A 19,036-nucleotide genomic window follows, 5' to 3' on the forward strand; every position below is an offset into this window, starting at 1 on the left:
CCTGAAAGGGGTGAATCATAAGGGTACAAACTATGACAGACACCAAATTTGGAGGGGTTGCAAGCACTTTGGAGAACAGGTTTAGAATTTAAAATTATCTGGAAAAATTAGACAATTGGTCTGAAATTAACTAGATTAAATTAATTGAAGAGACACACAAAATATTACACTTTAGGAAGGGGAAAAAAACAAATGTGCTAACAGAAAATGGGAGATAACAGCTAAGCAATAGTATTGCAGAACAAGATCTGGCCTGTAGAGGAAAAGTTAAAGGAGGGAAACCCCTTAGTGTTGAGAAAAGGAGATTGAGAGGGACCCAGTAAGATTTTAAGTATGTTAAGAGCTGTTAGAAAGAGGAAGGTGATTTAATTGTTCATTAGGTCCAGTATTGTTCTGGATAAGAAGTAATCTGCAGTAAAGAGAAATTTAGGGTATGTCTAGATTACATAGCTCTGTCGATGGAGCCATGTAGATGAGTTTACTAGACATAGGAAAATGAAGCGGCGATTTAAATAATCGCCACTTCATTTACATCAAAATGGCTGCCGCGCTGTGCCGATCAGCTGTTTGGTGGCACAGCAAGGCAGTCTGGACGTGCCACAGTCGACAAGGAAAGCCTTTGTTGACTGCTCCGGTAAACCTCATTTCACGAGGCATACCGGAGCGGTTGACAAAGGCTTCCCTTGTCAATTATGGAGCATCCAGACTGCCGCCAAACAGCTGACCAGCACAGTGCGGCAGCCATTTTGATGTAAATGAAGCAGCGATTTTTTTTTTTAAATCACCGCGTCATTTTCCTATGTCTAGTAAACTCATCTACATGGCTCTGTCGACGGAGCGGTGTAGTCTAGACATGCCCTTAGTGTCAATATTAGGAAATATTAGGATAATTAAGAACTGAAATAGGCTCCAAGGAGCATTGTGGAATCTCTCTCATTGGAGGATTTTAAGAACAGATGAGAGAAACACCTATCCAGGATGATGTAGTCCTGCTTCAGTATGAAGGACTGAACTAGATGACTTCTTGGCATCTTTCCAACTCCGCAGTCTTAGAAATGTCTGATTCTGTATTAGCATAGTCACAGCTATAACTCTGCCTTGTTTACTAGATCTCTGCCCTGCTAACAAGTGGGTGATGCAAAACCTAATTTCTGTTGTGATGCTCCTGGTGCATCAAATTGAGTTCTATTTAAATGTCGTCTTATTACTCTGCCATTAACTTTAGTTTGCTTGTCTACGTGTCGTTAAACCGTGAGGTCCTGCTCCCAACAGGAAGTGTTAGGAAAACAGCTAGTGTCTAGTAAGTGATACCAGAAAAGACAATAAGTCATTACCGGATCAGTACTCCACCAGTTGATTTAGGGAATTGATCCAAACCCCTTTGAAATAAACAGAAATACTTATCTTGACTTCAGTGGATGTTAGATCAGGCCTCAAATACTGAAAGCAAGATTGGGCTACTAGTTCAAGAAAAAGCCACAAAGAATAGTAAATGGCTGACATAATTCACTTAGCAAAGATAAGTCCAGGAAATTGCATGCCACTAAGGGTTATCTTTCATCTCTGTTAAGGAAACTCAGACTGGTTATAAGCTGGGCTTGAAGACACTGATGTTTCAAATGGGCATGCTATGTTTCTGCTGCCTTGTTAAACATTACGGGGAGAAAGAACAAAATAGAACAGGGAAAGGAAGTCCACGATGAAAAGACCTGGAGCTGGAAAGAAAACCACATTTGGGTCCTATAACACAGAGAAAGGAGATGAAGGTCGATGGTAATGAGAAGAATTACAGGGTGGATTTTCAGAATAAGGTCATTCATTTAATTTTGTTCTATTTTTTCCCCCTTTTTTTGCAAAAGGAGTACAGGCAGTCCCCGGGTTACATACAAGATAGGGACTGTAGGTTTGTTCTTAAGTTGAATTTGTATGTAAGTCGGAACTGGTACATATTGTAGGGGAAACTCTAGCCAAACATTTCTCCAGAGCTCAGTTTTATTCTCCCACACCTCATTTCCCTCAGTTCTTTATTCTCAAGCTGAGGTGTCTGCTGAGAAAAGCCGCTCCGCGTCTCCCTGGTCTGCTGGGGGGAAGCAGTTAGTGCGGGGTTGCCTCACCTCGTTTGTAAGTAGGGATCCGATGTAAGTCGGATCCATGTAACCCGGGGACTGCCTGTAGTTTGTCTTTGCTATTATAGAATGTTAATTCAGAGTTCATTCTTAAGAACTAATTTACAGGAGTTTATGCACCATGGGTGAAATTCACCCGGGAGCTGAAATCTATTTAAAGTCCTATTTTGAGCTTAAGCGGTGCTGGTCCTCTGCACCAGGGTGAATTTCACTAAACTGAGGAGAAGTGACCTGAAGTAACTTCTGGAATGATTTATAAGGTCTTCACGTGGCCCCACCAGTGAGCTTCCCCCATAACCTGGGAGAAAACACTTTTTGTGGAATAACATGGTCCATTCTCCATGTCTGTGCAATCCTGGGCCTCTTGAGAATGCCTAATCAAAGGTGTAATTATGTGAGCCGTGGTTATTGGTTGGGAGACCTAAAAAGCCATTACATAGACTCTTTCGTGGCAAATTGCTATCCTGTGGAGGAAGCTGTCACAGTTACCTAGGTAACTGCACTTCTGAGTCCCCTACTCTTCCAAGGGCATCATCCAGGTCTTAGGCCACCACCCCTCACCATTCTCTCAGGACAGAATCGTGGCATTCTCTGACTCCCAGGCTAGACCTGGAGCTACATACATCTGGGCATTGGATCTGATTATCTCAGCAAGTCTGACTTACATCCAGCACCTGCAAATCTGTGGTAATCAGTGACAAAGAAAGCCCTCAGAGCAAAGAATTTCAGAGAAAAACAGACCGTATATGCTTACCACATATCTACCCATGTTCCACACAGGGTTCCTGGTAGGTCTAACCTGCTATAGAACACAGGCACTTCTTCCCGTTCCCCGAGATTCTGTTGACATAGTCCATTCCCTTAGCTCACCAACCATTTCTCTTGGTGCCTCAGTGGTAGAATCCATTTCCGAGACACTTGCTCCTCTTGATCATCCATGCGACCAGTCCCTCAGTAACTCTATATAGACCTGTGACCTTTTAGGTCCCAGCACTGCCTAAATGAAGCTTGCATTTTGTTAAACACAGGATGGAAGCACCACACACCTGACAGAACACTTTCGGAGTCTGTATGCTCAGGTGTCTTCCCTTTGTTTTTCCCACAATCCCCTCTTAAGCTACATCAGTGAATTTGCACAGGGAAGTCTTACAACTTAATATATAATAATGACTCCTCACTGACATGTTCACAAAATGGTCACATTTATGTCCTTAGATTGCTACAGTGCATCTTCACTTTCCTCACATTGGTACTTTGCACTTACCAAAAAAGTGTGTAGATGTTTGAGAAGCGGTGATAGTGATAGTTGTGTCTTTCGTGTGGGGAGGAATAAGAGGTGGGGAAGATGGCCAAATACTCAATTTGAGATACCAATAAACACCATATGGAGAACATTGGTTCCTTTTCCATGTTCTCTCTAGTGTATCAGTATGTTGAGTGGCTCTTGACGTTATTGCCAGGTGTGTATTTTTATTTAGTGTAGATTGTTGACAATTGGAAAATGCAGAAAGTCTTGATGAAAATGGAAAAAAAATGTTTGTTTGTTTTTTATCTACACGTTAACATGGAAAAACTGTGGCAAAAAATTATGGAAGGACAGATATAGTGGTAGGGCCCACCAGGAGCTAACCCTGGTAGATCAGATCTGGCCCATGGACAGGTATTTAGAACAGTGGTGAGCAAAAAGCTTTAATAAATTACAATTTTTAATTCTGATGGCTATATATCAGGATTGGGCGCTCTGCTTTTCTGCTTTAACTCTCCTCCAAAGTCTTGCTTTTCAGTAAGGTTTTTCTCATTGTATGAGTCTCCAACTTCATCTGCAATACCATGGCTCTGACTGTAACCTATCTGTAGATGAATTAATTAAACAGGAGGATGGCAGGTGGGTGGGTGAATCAAGACCCAAAAATATCCTGGGAAGGTTTTAGAGGCTGCATGTTTTAATCTCCATTTTCCTAGCTCAGCATTCTTTACAGAAATAAAATACATAATTAATTGGAACACACCTTCAAACACCGCAGGAAAGGCTTTTAAGTCACCCCTGGCGCCTTCAGTCTTTTTATGGAAGTTGCATTTATAGCAGAATTCCATTAAAAAAGAAAAACCCCAAAGCTTTTACTGTCCAGTGATTAAAAGGGAACATAAAGGCCCAGATCCTGCAAAGATTGACTGACGTGCCTAACTTCATTCAGGTTGAAGTACTACTGATTTCTCAGGGACTACTCTCATGAGTAAAGCTGGGGAACATGCTCAGAAGATGGCAACTTTTGGAATTGATTGTATAAGACTCCTAGGCTATGTCTACATTCGCGGCTTCTTGCGCAAGTATGGCCGTTCTTGCGCAAGAATCTGCAGAGCATCCACACTGTCCGCCCGCTCTTGCACAAGGAAATTTACAGTACGGTGTGGTAAGAGAGGGCTCCTTGCGCAAGAGCTACGCTCTTTTTTAACAGGTGTAAGCTCTCTTGAGCAGGAGTTCTTGCGCAAGAGGGCAGTGTGGACGCTTGGCAGGGATTTCTTGCGCAAGAAAGCCCTATGGCTGAAATGGCCATCAGAGCTTTCTTGCGCAAGAGAGCATCCACACTGCCATGCGCACTCTTGTGCAAAAGCACAGCTCGCACATGGCAGTGTGGATGTCTTCTTGCGCAAGACTTCTTGCGCAAGAAGCCGCCAGTGTAGACATAGCCCTAGTGATCTTTTAACAGAAGAATTACATTTCTAGTCCTATGGCTGCAGGGGGGAAAAAACCCTAAAAACATGAACCCTGAAGCTCAAAAGCTAGAAGACAAATGGGGAAAAAATATAACCCAAAGAGTGTTTTATAATTTTGGTGCCTTGGCTCCAAGTGTGGTTTTTTTTTTTTTTTATAATACGGAGATTGGCAATGCTACAACTCCATTGAATTTCAGTGGTATTTGTCTGTAACTTTTTTTTGGCTGTTTTAAGAAATCTTAGCCTGAGATAATAAAAATATTAATAAGCTTTATAAAAAGAGTTTTTTGCACCCACTTAATCTATGCCATCTCTTTTGGAATATGAGTGGGGAGAAAAAAATCTTGAGTAGTTCGGTTGACATTGTTCCAAGATTTGAAACATTTTGTTTGTTATTAAAATTTTCCATTTAGAAGTCAGACCAACACAAACAAAAACGTGTTTGTATTTGCCCCAGCCTTTGTCTGCAATTGAAATGAACCCAAGCTGCAATTATGGCCCAGATCTTCAGCTGGTTGGATTGGCATAGCTTCACAGGCTCGAGTGGAACTGTTGTTATGACAGTACTGTTATACACAATGAGTTTTGTCTTGTCTTTTTTTCTGATATCAGAGCCACTGGGTAGGACGTCTTAACAAGCAGTTACTGTACTGCTCATTGTTTTTAAAGTTACAGACTAACACGGCTACTCCTCTGTGACTGTAGGATGCTTTGTGTTTGCGGTAGCTTCTACACTGCTCCCATTGGGGCTTAAGATCTGATCCATTTACCTAGTTCCCCCTTCTAAAAATCTGGGGGTTAAGATAAATAGGAAGTGAACCCCCTGCTGATGAAATTTCACAGCAACAAAATGTAAAACATCTCCACTTTGCCCTCCTCTGATGAAGATACATAAATTAAAAACTTCTTACCTACCTATTTGTTTTTCCAGTTTAGTTAAAAATATTTCTTTTACAGAAATTCTGAAATTCTTTTTTATAAGTTGCTTTCAATCAATGCTGGTGATTTAATTATAAAAGTTACATTTTTACAATAATTAGATGCTAAGAATTGAACATGTGCTCTCATTTATTTTACATCAACACCTGAAAATGCTGACATGAGTGTTGATTTCAATGCTGTGATGCTTGGAATTAATATCACATTGGATCCAGCTGTACACACTTAAAGGGCTTTTTATATTCGCAAGAATAATCCATATTGTGAGATACACAAGGGATTTATTCTGCCTTGGTTTTTTTTTTTAAGCACAAAACTATTGTGAAATATGGTGGAAGGAAAAAAAGTACAAGAAACTTTGTGAAAACTTTTGTCATCCACTGTAAATAAAGCTGGGCAGAACATTAGAATTATTTGATCTTGGACAGTGCACTAATTGCTCCTGCTTTCTGCATGTTATAGCACCAAGTAGTTGTAACTCATATCAGCACCCTAGTGTACTAGGAGCTTTACAGACAACATAGTATATCCTCTCTCTAAATACCTTAGGATGGATCTAGACTACGCAGGACAGTTGAAAGAGGATATGCAAATTCCACAGCAATTTGCATATCCTCTTTCGACCGTTCCGCGTAGTCTAGATGAGCCCTCACAGTCTAAATAGGCAAGGTAGAGCAAGAGGGGAAATATAGAGATGAAGTGATTTCCACTACTGTTCATTGCCCAAGTTGGAAAAAGAGCCTGTGTTCCTGTCCAGTTTTCTAATCAATTTAACTTGCTGCCCCATAGTCACAGTGGTAGATAATAAATATGAGTCGAATGACAGGATGGCCCTATATCAACACATCAGTGCTTTTTTCCCCACACGAGGCCCTGCTTCTTCCCTACTGGCCTACAAATTAAACTGGTCAGATTTTAAAGATGAATCGTACTTTCCCCAAGAAAGACTAAAAGAGAGCTTGTTTGCATTTAACTATTTTTTATATAAATGTTTAGGTTGTTGACAGAATTAGGATATAGCAACTTGTGATGCAACTATTCTCTTTCGCCCATTATCCATGCTGCCGTGGCTTCGTTCGCTCCCACGCTAGTCCTGCAGGTTTAATACAGCTGGGAATGGTTTGGTATGATGTGGTCATACAGAGAGGAGGAATTTACTGGTGGGATCGTTAGATCAAGACTATGAGCATGCTGAACCTTTGTGTGTTGTAACGGTGTTTCTATAATAGTGAGTTTTGATTTTTTTTTCTGATGTCTTACCCAGTGGCTCTGATGTCTTAACTAGCAGTTACGGTATAAAATGTTGTGTGTTTGCAGGAACTTCTACACTGCTCCCACTGGGGTTTTCCCCAACATTGCATCTATGTATCTGATCACGCTATTCTGTACCAGAGCTTAACCCATTAACCTGCTACTGAAGTTAAGCTTACCTGGATTGCTTCTGGAACCTGTTTAAAAACTGGTGTCAGTTAGCTACTTTCCAGTTATGTGGTACAGAGGTTGATTTTAAGCAATGGATTCATACAATTGTTAGTTATTCTACAATTTCATATTTCAGAACTCCTGGATGAATCCCATCTGGTCCCAGAGATGCTTTAGTTTTACCAACGTGTTCCAAAGACAATGACTATTAACACCTTAATCTGGGACAGTTCCTCAGATTTGTCATCTAAACGAAATGTCTCAGGTGTGGGGATCTCCCTTGTTCTCTGCAGCGATGGTGAATGTGAAGAAGTCACTTACATTTTTTTCCACGGTGACCTTCTCTTTCTTGTATTGTCCTTCTAGCACCTCAGTCATCCAGTGGCCCCACAAGGCCGACCTACGGGGTAGGGAGAGGCGGAGGAGAGGAGAGGGAAGCAAAGGGTGCAGATGTCCCAGGGTGATTCAAAGTACATTAGCGGTGTCTGAAGCCTTGATCCTTATAGTGTCACTGGAGTGTGTATCATCTGCTCCGTGCAGCTCTGAGGGCCGGGGGAGGTGAGTCCTGCACTCTGAGTGGTGCAGAGGGTTGGCTTCTCCTGGCCCTGCCCCTACCAGCTGAGGCCATACCCCTTTTAGGAGCAACCCACTCCCCCCCCACTATGCAGACTGTCATATTTCCTGTTTCTGATTTAATTGTTTTTGTTCTCTTATGTATAGCTAGTGACTCTTCAGGTTCTTTTTTAGCCTAATTATAATTTGACTTGTCAGAGTTTTTTCTTTCAATTTTGGAAATGTCCCTTCTTGCCTCTGTTACTCTGCTGGTTAGCCATGGTGGCCTATTTTTGGTCATCTTCCTTTGTTTGTATTATATATTTAGACTGAGCTTCTATTACAGTGTTTTAAGCAGTTAAATGCTGCTGTTTTGCAGGCTTCATTGACATTTTTCCTCCAAGGGGGGAGTTAAATTTAATTACAATATGGTTAATATTACTGAGTGACTCTGCAATATTCATCTTGTGTACCAGATGTTAAGTTCTGAAGAACTTTTAAGATTAAGGAAAGAATTTCCTTTTCCCTTTTGGATTCCAGGACAAGCTAGCATCTAGAAATGTTACTTCTCAATCTCTTTCTCAGGTGGCATGGTTCCAGTCATATGAAGATAGTAGAAATCCCTCATTATTACTGCATTTTTTTTGCCTTTGTAGTTTTTTCTATTCTCACTGAACATTTCAGTTGCTATCCCCGTTAAGTGGTTGGTAGTGTGTGTATATATACACAGTTATATTCTTATTATTTTAGCATGGATTTTCTATCCATAGATATTCTATGGTACAGTTTGATTTACTGAAGAATTCCATTTTGACATTTTACTTTATATGGTGCCACTCCTCCACCAGCTCAACCTAATCTGTCATTACTATTTATTTTGTGCCTTGGTATTACTGCTTCCTGTTTATTCTCATTTCACCACATGTCTGTGGTATCTGTTCTATCCGTATCCTCACTTATGCCAGACACTTGAGTTTACTAATTTTAGTGTATATACCGCTGGTGTTTGTATGAGCATTTGTTAACTTTATCCATATTCATTGCTTGCCTTTATGAGTTATATTTTATTTAAATGGAACTCTTACTTGTTAGTTCCTACCACTTTAGCAACTTTCTTTCCTATCTGCTTTATTAGGATATAGACGTTCCCCTTTTAAGATATTCAGCCACAATAAGAACATAAGAACAGCCATAGTGGGTCAGATCAAAGGTCCATCTAGCCCACAATGCTGTCAGCCAATACTAGTTGCCCCAGAGGAAGGGAACACATCAGGTAATCCTCACATGATCCCTCTCCTGTCAGCCATTTCCAGACAGAGGCTAGGGATGCCATTTATGAACCTAACCTCCATTAATCCATCTAGCTCTTTTTTGAACCGTGTTAAAGTCCTAGCCTTTACCACATCCTCTGGCAAGGAGTTCCACAGGTTGACCATGTACCGAGTGAAGGAAAAAAAAGGTGTTTTCTCCTGGAATGTGTGCTCCTCTGTACCTGACTGCTTTCCCATAGCTCTTAATTTAAAAAAAAATCCTTTACAACTATTTTAAATTTTACATACCAGTAGTTGAATTCCATTTTGGATTGGGTGGAGCCCATCCTTCCTGTATAGACTCTTCATTCCTAAAAGGTTCTCCTGTTAAATCTAAAAATCTCACCCCAATATTATCATCTCGTTAGCACATTGAGACTCTGCAGTGCTACTTATCTTCCTGTCTTTGTGTGTGGAACGGGAAGCATTTCAGAGAATATGACCATGGAGGTTTAGAAGTTGGGCTAAATGTGGTCTCCAGGACATCTCTCCTACCTCTCCATATGTCATGAGCACCTACATGTACCACAGCTACTGGCTCTTCCTCAGAAATCCACATACATTTGTCTAGCTGTCCTATGATGCCCACAACTTTGGCATCAAGCTGTTAATTTACCACATTGTTCTCCTGATCTTTAAAACCCCCAGATGTTTGTATTTTTAATGTTTAATACACAGGCTGAGGTTGCAGCATCAAATGCATTGAGATCCATATTGCATATTCCTCAATCAAGAAACGTTATTTAAATTCATGGTTGTAATGATGGCACCTTCATGATCTTTGAGATTTTAGCCAATAAATATAATAGGCTGATCTTCCACATCCACAACAGCAAACTACTTTGCCTAAAACCCTACCAAGCTGAAGAGAGGACTGCCAGTGAGGCAGATGTGACTTTAATAGTTTTTAAATGATTGGTCTATAATTCCATTGGTGGATGAAACTAGTACAATTTATAGCCGTGTATGTCAGACTATTGGTTTTCTCCTGGTACCTTGAGTTCCACTTACTGTTCCAATATATGTTACAAAGATTAGGTCCGGAGTATGTAGTTAATTTTCCCAGCAATTTACTCATGTTTCCCTGGCTAAATCAACAAAATAGTCATCCTTTCAAAATATGAATCTTTTATTACAGCTTAAAACATGTAATGTAAAAGACCTTGTCAGATGAAAGCCCATATTTCAGCTCTTAAAATTGCTATAGAAGCTTACTTTTATCAGCCAGGAATGTGTTTTGATAAAAAGGGACAGCTGGGTATTAAAGAATGAGTGTTTTGTGCTTGTTGTTAAATATTGGCTATAAAGGCGCCAGTTACTCAAAACAATTAATCTCAATCTTATTCTAGGTCAAAGTGATCTATTCACACATGTTTAAAGGTGTTTGCAACGGGTTCGGTCACAGATTCACTTGGTGTACTGAAATACTACTGAGCCCAAATACCTGCTCCCTGGGACGTGTCACCACTGTCAACCGTCTCCTCTAGCACTGGCACAGGGTTGGGGTTACAGCCAAAAGCACATCAACAGAAACACTGAAATCAGCTCAGCTCTGGGAAGAATTGGTCTGAACATGTTTAACTCGGGGAAGGATTGACACCGTCCCCACCCTCTGTACCTCAGTGCACATCCCTAATGGGTCCAGTATCCCAGATAAATTTGTCCTATTCTGTATAAAGTTTATATGGGGTAAGTTCATAAAATGTTTGCCCCTTCTATCAATGAAAGAGAGAAATGCACTACTGATCCCCACCTCCCAGGTCATAATTATTTACACTGGGTTTATTAATAAACAAGAGGGATTTTATTAAGTATAAAAAGTAGGTTTTAAGTGGTCATGAGAGGTAGCAGACAGAACAATGTAGGTTAATAAACAAAATAAAATGAAATACACAAACTAAGCTTCGTACACTGAGGGCATGTCTACACTAGGAAATAATTTCAAAATAACTTATTTTAAAATACTAACTCCCCAAATTACTATTTTGAAATCGCATGCTCATACTATGGTGAAGCCTTGAAATTAGTCCAAGGCAGACTCCCTTAATGTGGACACTCTACCTCAATTTAGAGCCCCAGGAAGCACTGGTGAGTAATTACTTTGACTCTGGGGAGTAGTTATTTTGAAATAGCAGCAGTGCAGTGTCCATACTACCACTATTTCAAAATAAGCCTTATTCCTTATGGAAAGCAGGAATTATTTAGAAATAACCAGCCCCTTGTTTTGAAGTAACAGGCTTGGTAGTGTGGCCGCTCTGCTTATTATTTCCAAATAAGGGGAGTTATTTTGAAATAACTCCCTAGTGTAGACCAGGGCTAAGAGAAATGATTGCAAATCATACTTTTACACTCCAATTCTTATTTCAGTTTAAGTCCTTCTTGAGCCTTCTGAACCACACTGTAACATGCAGAGATAAGGTTGCCCAATCAGGGTGAAAGGCAGAGATCAGTCTACCGCCCGCTCTCTTCCCCCCCCCCCCCCCCCCCGCAATGAAATATTAATCTGAAGGAGAAAAGAGATTCAGCAGTACATCTTACCAGGGTGTGATCTACTGGCCTGAGCCCTCAAATGCTCCTAAATGCTCTAAGGGAATATGTCCTTTTGACCAGCTGTAGAACTTGGTCTGAACATGATTACCTTTTCTACTTTTGTGAAAAGTGGTTATTGGTCTTTAATCACCTCAGAGTTTTGTCGTGTCTGAAAGATAAATTCCCACCCCCAAAAAAGCTGTGGCATTGGTTTATCCTAAATGAGGGAAGATGTTTATAATGAATCTCTAGCATTATTCCCTACAGCAGCATTTCTCAAAGTGTTTTGCGGGCTTGCTTTCGGAAAGCTTCTAGTAGGCCGCTTTGTTTACCGAAAGGGTCCATAGCCACGGAGCCTCATGACTCTCGTTGGCTTCAGTTCAGTGGAGAGGGAATAGCAATGACTCGCTAGCATTTGCAGTGCCTTCAGCTAACTGGCAGTTGTCCACCCCCTGGAGTCTACAGCCACTCTCACATTAAACTGCCATTAGGCAATTTGCCGGTTCTTCCATTTTTCTGCTCTTTGCTTGCATAGTAAATGAGCCCAGAGAGAGAAGCCAGAGGAGCAGAGAGAAAGTAGCCGAAAGGAGAAGTAGAGGATACAAGGCTTTATGCAAGAAATGGATGCCTCTTCCTGTAGCTAGATGGCTGGGACTTATGGAAATAAATATACTTACTGCAGTGCTAGGCCTGTTCTACTCTAGGAAATTGGGTTGGTATAATGACATCGCTTTGGTGGGAACAGCTACAGCTACTGCCTCTGTGGGAGGTGGACTATGCTTATGGGAAGACTTCTTCACTGATGTGCCACAGCCATGCCACTGCAGTGTTTTACGTAAAGCCATGCCCCTGGAATGATAAATAGCAATTAAATAAATTTTTTTTGCAGTCCTAGCACTTTAAAAATATTAATCCTCCCAAAGCCTACATATGGTAGCAGGAGTTGAACATTCAAGACCTATTCGGTCAGGAGGTATTAACCAGTGACTGGAAGGGTATGGCCCCCACACTTGAGGGAACCGGACATCTGTATAAAGGAGAGCTGGATTATGGAATGCTGCCCCGAGTGTGCAAGGAAAGCAATGGTAGCTTAAGCACATTGCAAAAGCAAGCACAAATATCGTCAAGAGGGAATAATTTAAAGCCAGGTTCTGACAACGTTAGTCAAATTGCATAGTTCCTTATTCCTCAAGTAGTCCCACTGAATTAAGTGGGAGGACTCTCAAAGCAAGGTGTCTTGAGATTGAGTTTCATAAGGTGGCCCGTAGATGGGTAGAGCCCGTAGAGGGATGGGAATGACTCTAGCTGGGTTTTGTAGTAGGACATTATTTTTCTTGATTTACACAAAGCTGCTATTTCTCCGCCTCAAATTAGGCAGTCTATTTAGACCTACATGGTGGAACTGTTTGTTTGCATCTCAGTCTACAAAGGTGACTTGGGCCTCATCTTCACACTGCAGAAGATCGACCACTTCTGCCCTCTTGATCGGTCTTCTGGCATTTGATTTAGCGAGTCTAGTTAAGACTTGCTAAATTGAACTCAGAAGGCACCCCCACCGGTGTTCAATACTCCTCTTATGAGGAGTAAGGGAAGCCAACAGGAGCAAACTCTCCCATCAGCCTCTGCTGTGGGAATACCACCATGCTTGGCTTAAGGTAAGCCAACTCTAGCTATATATTCTACATAGCTGCAGTACCTTAACCCAAGCTGCTGGGTCTAGCGTAGATCTGGCTTCCGAGAATAAATTCAGGCTCTGCCTTGCTGTTCAGATTGTATCTCAAGCTTTATCGCTAGGCACCCTAACTAATGCTTAAACCCCATATCCATGGGGGTTGGGAGCATGAGGAGCCCACCTTCCCTTCCCCGCCTGCATTCACTCACCAGCTAGATTAGCTGACCAGGAACACAGAAGGAAGTGAGCTTCTCCATAAAAAGGGTGGAAATGCCTTATTCCTTGGCCAGAGCAAGAGGGCAGAAGAGAAGAAATAGTACAGGCAGCTCTGCTCTGTAGACCACGCATCTACAAGTCAGCCTGATGTGATGTGCTAGGAAGATGTGATGCTGGTTGTTGCTGTTACATTGTTGAACTGCCTCGAACTACACACACATGAAGTGCCTGGTTCTCCTGTCGCTTCTGCTGGGATAAATCAGGAACAACCCCTTTGAAGTCAGTGAGCAATGATGGTTTAAAATAGGTGTCTCGTGGAGGAGAACCAGGTCAAGGAAGAGTGACCTCAGCGTTGGGCTAAGGAAATGGCACCCCTGAGCTTCCATGTTCTTTCTGGTAATGATAATGGAGCTGTGAAGACCTGTAAGGGGACAAAAGACCTCAGCCCAGGCTTTACCTTTTCTTATCTTGTCCATGAGGGCAATTGTCCTTCCTATGCCTAGAAAGAAGGCTATTTTCTAAGAGGTATTGGGGGAAACCTTAGCGGGTGGGTATTCGTGAGACTTTGCTTCCATTTTAAAAGAACTTCATCCAAAGAGAGTTTAGGCACACTTTTTTCTTAAAAAATAGAGGGATAGAAAACAAGCCCTGGTGATGCAGACATGGGATGATACTGCTATTGCCAAAAAAACTGGAAATTGTTCAAGTATGGGGCTCAATTCTTGTTAGCACTAATCCCCATTACAGAGCTCTGGCAGCAGAAAGGGATGTTAAAATGGGTATAAACTATAACACTGACATAAAAGAGTTTTGATGTAAACTAAAAGGAAGCCCTTTATGGTCAAGCGACTTACCATCTGTTTAAAAAAAAAAAACACACACATTTGCTTATGATAGAAATGTAGCCGTGTTAGTCTGGGGTAGCTGAAGCAAAAGACAGGACTATGTAGCACTTTAAAGACTAACAAGAAGGTTTATTAGATGATGAGCTTTCGTAGTCCAGACCCAATTCCTCAGATCAAATAGTGGAAGAAAATAGTCACAACCATATACACCAAAGGATACAATTTAAAAAAACATGAACACATATGAAAAAGACAAATCAAATTTCAGAATCAAAGGGGCATGCGGGGGGGGGGGGTAGATGTCTGTGAGCTAATGATATTAGAGGTGATAATTGGGGAAGCTATCTTTGTAATGGGTAAGATAACTAGATTGTTTGTTGAGACCGAGGCGTAAAGTGTCCAATTTTAGCATGAATGACAGTTCAGAGGATTCCCTTTCAAGTGCAGATTTGAAAGGTCTTTGAAGCAGGATGCAGGTGAGTAAGTCCTTGAGACAATGTCCTTTCTGGTTGAAATGGCAAGAAACTGTTTTTTCTTTGTGATCCTGTCTAATATCTGTTGGGCCATATCTATTTATGGGCCATAAAACAGATATTAGTCCACAGAGTTCACTATTAATTTATTCATCTTTTGCTCATGTTCTAAGACCATTCTCTTTAGACTGAGAAGTATTTTTCTTGAGCACAGTGGATTTTGATTTCTTTTTAAATAACAGATTTGTTTAAATAGATTTTTTTTTAAAAAAAACTGCATGCACAGTGTGTATGCTTTGTACAAACAGGCAGGTGTCAGTACAGTTGCATGGGAATTAATCCACAAACACTGCACTACAGTTTAAAGCAGTAATTAAACAAAATTCCTGCTGCGGTATTCTGCTGGGAAATTTCATCTCAGAGAGGTGTCTTTTTTTTTTTTAAGCCCTTTGCTATCCTTATCTGTGCAGTCATCTGGATCATTTTAACTGCTCATTCAGTGAACTTAAAATAATCTCTGACTATACCCTCTTTCAGTTCGATAGTTGATTACACTGATATGGGCTTTCAGACCATAGTATGCTCCAAGAGTTAGGATCATTTCACACCAAAGTGATTTCACAGAAATTAGAAGGCTGAATCCCTGGTTAGTGTAAATCAATGTGGCCCCAGTTATAGATCCTACAAACATCCATAGTGCATGTTACATTATTGGGTAATTTGTCTACTTTTGATTGCATAGAATTTTAAGCTATCATTTGTTTTCAAACAACATATGATGAAACTGTGCTTCCTTCCTTTGGATTCATGATTTTTGTCCATTATTGTTGTTTGTTTATGCCCCAAACCCTTAGCTGTTGCAATTTCATTCTTTAGTTTCAGAATTATAACCTCACGATTACTAATCCTTTGTGCGATGCTATGCATCCGAAATGTACTCCCTGCAAAGAAATAGAACAATAGCTGTGCGTCTGCAAAGTCAATATAAATCCTCCATAAAAATTAGTTACAAGTGGGGACTTCTGCAGTTTACAGGCCTTCTGCAGAGGGTGAGTTCCACCTTTGCTGAATAAGTAGCCAGGATTATTCACCCGTTGCAATTGTTTACACATTGTGAGTGCACCCACCTATAGTAGGGGACTTTTTTAAAGCACAAACAAGCCTTGTTATAAAAAACATATCATTTGTATTTTTGTTCCCCCCCCCCACCACCACGCGCGCACACACACACACACACACCCGGCCAAAAGGCCTCCCTGTAGGAAACAATTCCTCTTGCAGGTGACTTATCATTTGCCATTCCTGCACAACAAAAAGAGAAACTCTGCCCACCCAAATGACCTTCTCCCAGAAGATTACTTAGGCCCACAAGCTATACATTGACAATGCCATCATCATAATTAAAAGGCTTGTTTGAGGCCCCCTTAGCTATTGCCTGCGATATTTAAAGTGGAGTCTGTTGTTCATCTTAATGACAATGACTCAGTGTCAAATATAAAGGACTTTATTCCTGCCTGCTAGTCTTGGGTTTGTGTGTATAAAGAGTCTGAAAATGCAACTATCTTCCTTTTGGCTGAATCCTTTCCCTGTCTAGGTGGCATGAGGAAACAATGGGAAGAGCAATCCAAGCATGCTGCTGAGTTCCTCCGTTCGGGGTCAGTTCACTCGGGCATGGTTAAACACCGGAACACTTGTTTTCTTTTTTGCTCAAGGGGAATATCCACAGCTGTTCTTTCCCTCTTTTCTTGGTTGGCAGATGACTCCTAGTGAGGTGCCAGGTGTTGGCAGAAACACTTATGCATCAAATCCTTGCCCTCGTCTTGACCTCAGAATTGCTTCTCTGTGTGTGTGTTTGTGTGTCTATCAAAATGACGGAAAGAGGAGCATTTTTTGCCTACCATACTATCTATGGATAATGAAAGACTGTGACCATTCCAGTAGAAAGACCTCTCCAAAAGTCTTGTGTGGGAAAAGTAAATTCTTGGCAAGAATCTCTGAACAAAATGGAAGCTACTCCTTGGGTGAAGCACATTGGTCCTCTTCACATGCTGAGCCTGCTCTGGGAACATATATGAAGGGTGTGTGATCTACCTTCCTCCTCATGATGTTTTCAAGTATCTGTAAGGGTGTTACAAGGAAGAGAGAAAAATTGTTCTCCTTGAGCTCTGAGGCTAGAACAAGAAGCAATGGGCTTAAATTGCAGCAAGGGAGGTTTAGGTTGGACATTAAGAAAAACTTCCTATTTATCAGGGTGGTTAAACACTGGAATAATTTGCCTGGGGAGGTTATGGCATCTCCATCACTAGAGATAGTTAAAAGCAGGTTGTATAGACACCTGTCAGGGATGATCTAGATGGTGCTTGGTCCTGCTTTGGGGGCAAGGGACTGGACTTGGTAACTTCTCAAGGTCCCCTCCAGTTTTAATATTCTATGATTTTTCACTGATACTGAAGTAGGGAGCAGGAGCAATACAGAAGAACTTCAGAGTCTCAAGGCATACCCATCACCATATCACCTGCGTGTGTTTGTGTTTGGATTTTTTTTCACTGTAGGATGCAGTTATGCAGCCACCCAACAGTGCCCCCAAAAAACTCTTCTTTGTGTGACTCACATTGTTCCCCACTCTATTGTCTTTTGCAATGACGGCAAATCACTGAACTCAACAGCTGTTCACACACATCCAATTACTATGCCAGAATATCACACCACACTCTGACCATTTGCATCATCAGCTATGATGATGTTAATGATCCCTAAATAAAACTCTGGCTTCATTGAACGCAGAGAGGCAGCAAAATACATTTCTATAGTGAATTATGTGACACCAAGAAATGTTAATTGCTAATTTGTATGATTATCCAATTAAAGTTGCCCATAGAAGAAAAGTCAAGTGAGGTCACATTTATTAGACAGAAACTAAAGATTGTAGTGTGAGGTGCAAAAGTGCATGACCGCTGATCGGTGCCATGTAAGTGGATTGAATATCCTTAGACCGAGGGTATTAATCCTGAGCTATGTGAGATAATGCATGTCCCTTTGCTCCTGCAGTTAACAAATGACAGCAGAGTGGTGTGTGTATAGTTAAAGAGACATGCATGAAGTGCTTTTTGGTGGCTTCTTGTCAGCTGCTACCGTGGTGGTAAATGTAGAACTCCACTAACCTAATACTATCAGGATGACCTGAATTGGACCGATGATCCCTTCTGCCCATAGCTGGTGGAAACCAGGAAGTTGCAGCACGTGGCTGTGAAGTGGAGCTTTGAATCCATCCTCCTTTAAGCAAAATTGATAGGACCTCAGCACATGGTTAAGTGTTTTGCTACATGGGGAAGGACTGCTGAATTGGAGCCTAGCAAAGTCTGGTGTCCAAGTGCATGGTGATTTCACCCATGCATTGTGTAACCTAGTGTATGTTGTATAATTGTTGGGTGTTCCTGTCTCATGGGTGTAAAATATCCAACCCCCGTTGTGTGTGTGTGTGTGTGTGTCTTGGTTTTGTTTTTTTTTGTTCAGCAGCCATTTTATGCTATAGGGCCAAATTCTCTGCTCATGTAACTCCGCTGACTGCCTCAGTGTCATTCTTGCAGGACGTAGAATCCTACATCAATAACAGTGCCCCTGCTACAGTTTTCAAAATAATAGAATAATGTGCATCGTATACTGTGTAATGACTTTGGAGAAGTCTTTACTTTTCCTTTTGTGTTATTGTACATCCTCTTTCATGTTCTGAAATACTTTTGTTATAATTTCAAAGATTTATGAAGTTATCCTTAAGTTCTAATGACTGCCGGAGAGGGAGGGGCAGAGTAAGGTCCAGCAAATACCTTAGCTTGGTCCTTCCATGCATCAAAACTGATTAAAAAAGAAAGCAGGTGTATGCAAAACAACATGTTTTAAAGAGTTCAAACTGTACTACAGAAATGCACTGCAGTCACAGGTGGAAACATGATTAACAATTTTCAGGTGCATAATGGACAAATCTAAACTGAGATGAATTAAATCCCCCAAAACTCTAAGACTAAAATTACACTGCTTCTACCATGTTTCACTGAGTGTCAAATAAATCTTTCCTAGGTTTTATGCGAAGTCTTGAAGGCAATATTTGGAAGACAAGGCGACTCTCTCATGATGCATTCACCACATGGATACCTGCTCCAATCCAGTCAAGGTCAGTAGTGATCAGAATTCACCTTTACAAATCTGAAAAGAGATTGAATCAGGCAGTCAAGTCTGGAAG

At 41.1% G+C, this 19,036-nt stretch overlaps 1 long non-coding RNA gene across 2 annotated transcripts in view; it reads left to right on the forward strand.

Moving 5' to 3' along the window:
- Nucleotides 1–19,036, forward strand: part of LOC142829795 (uncharacterized) — a 178,088-nt gene that overhangs the window by 53,365 nt on the left and 105,687 nt on the right. For both annotated transcript variants that reach the window (XR_012904586.1, XR_012904585.1), the window contains exon 2: nt 18,874–18,967. This is a non-coding gene — a long non-coding RNA (uncharacterized LOC142829795). The remainder of the gene's footprint in view (nt 1–18,873; nt 18,968–19,036) is intronic.

Source organism: Pelodiscus sinensis, chromosome 6, assembly GCF_049634645.1.
Source record: "Pelodiscus sinensis isolate JC-2024 chromosome 6, ASM4963464v1, whole genome shotgun sequence".
Classification (NCBI taxonomy): Eukaryota; Metazoa; Chordata; order Testudines; family Trionychidae; genus Pelodiscus; species Pelodiscus sinensis.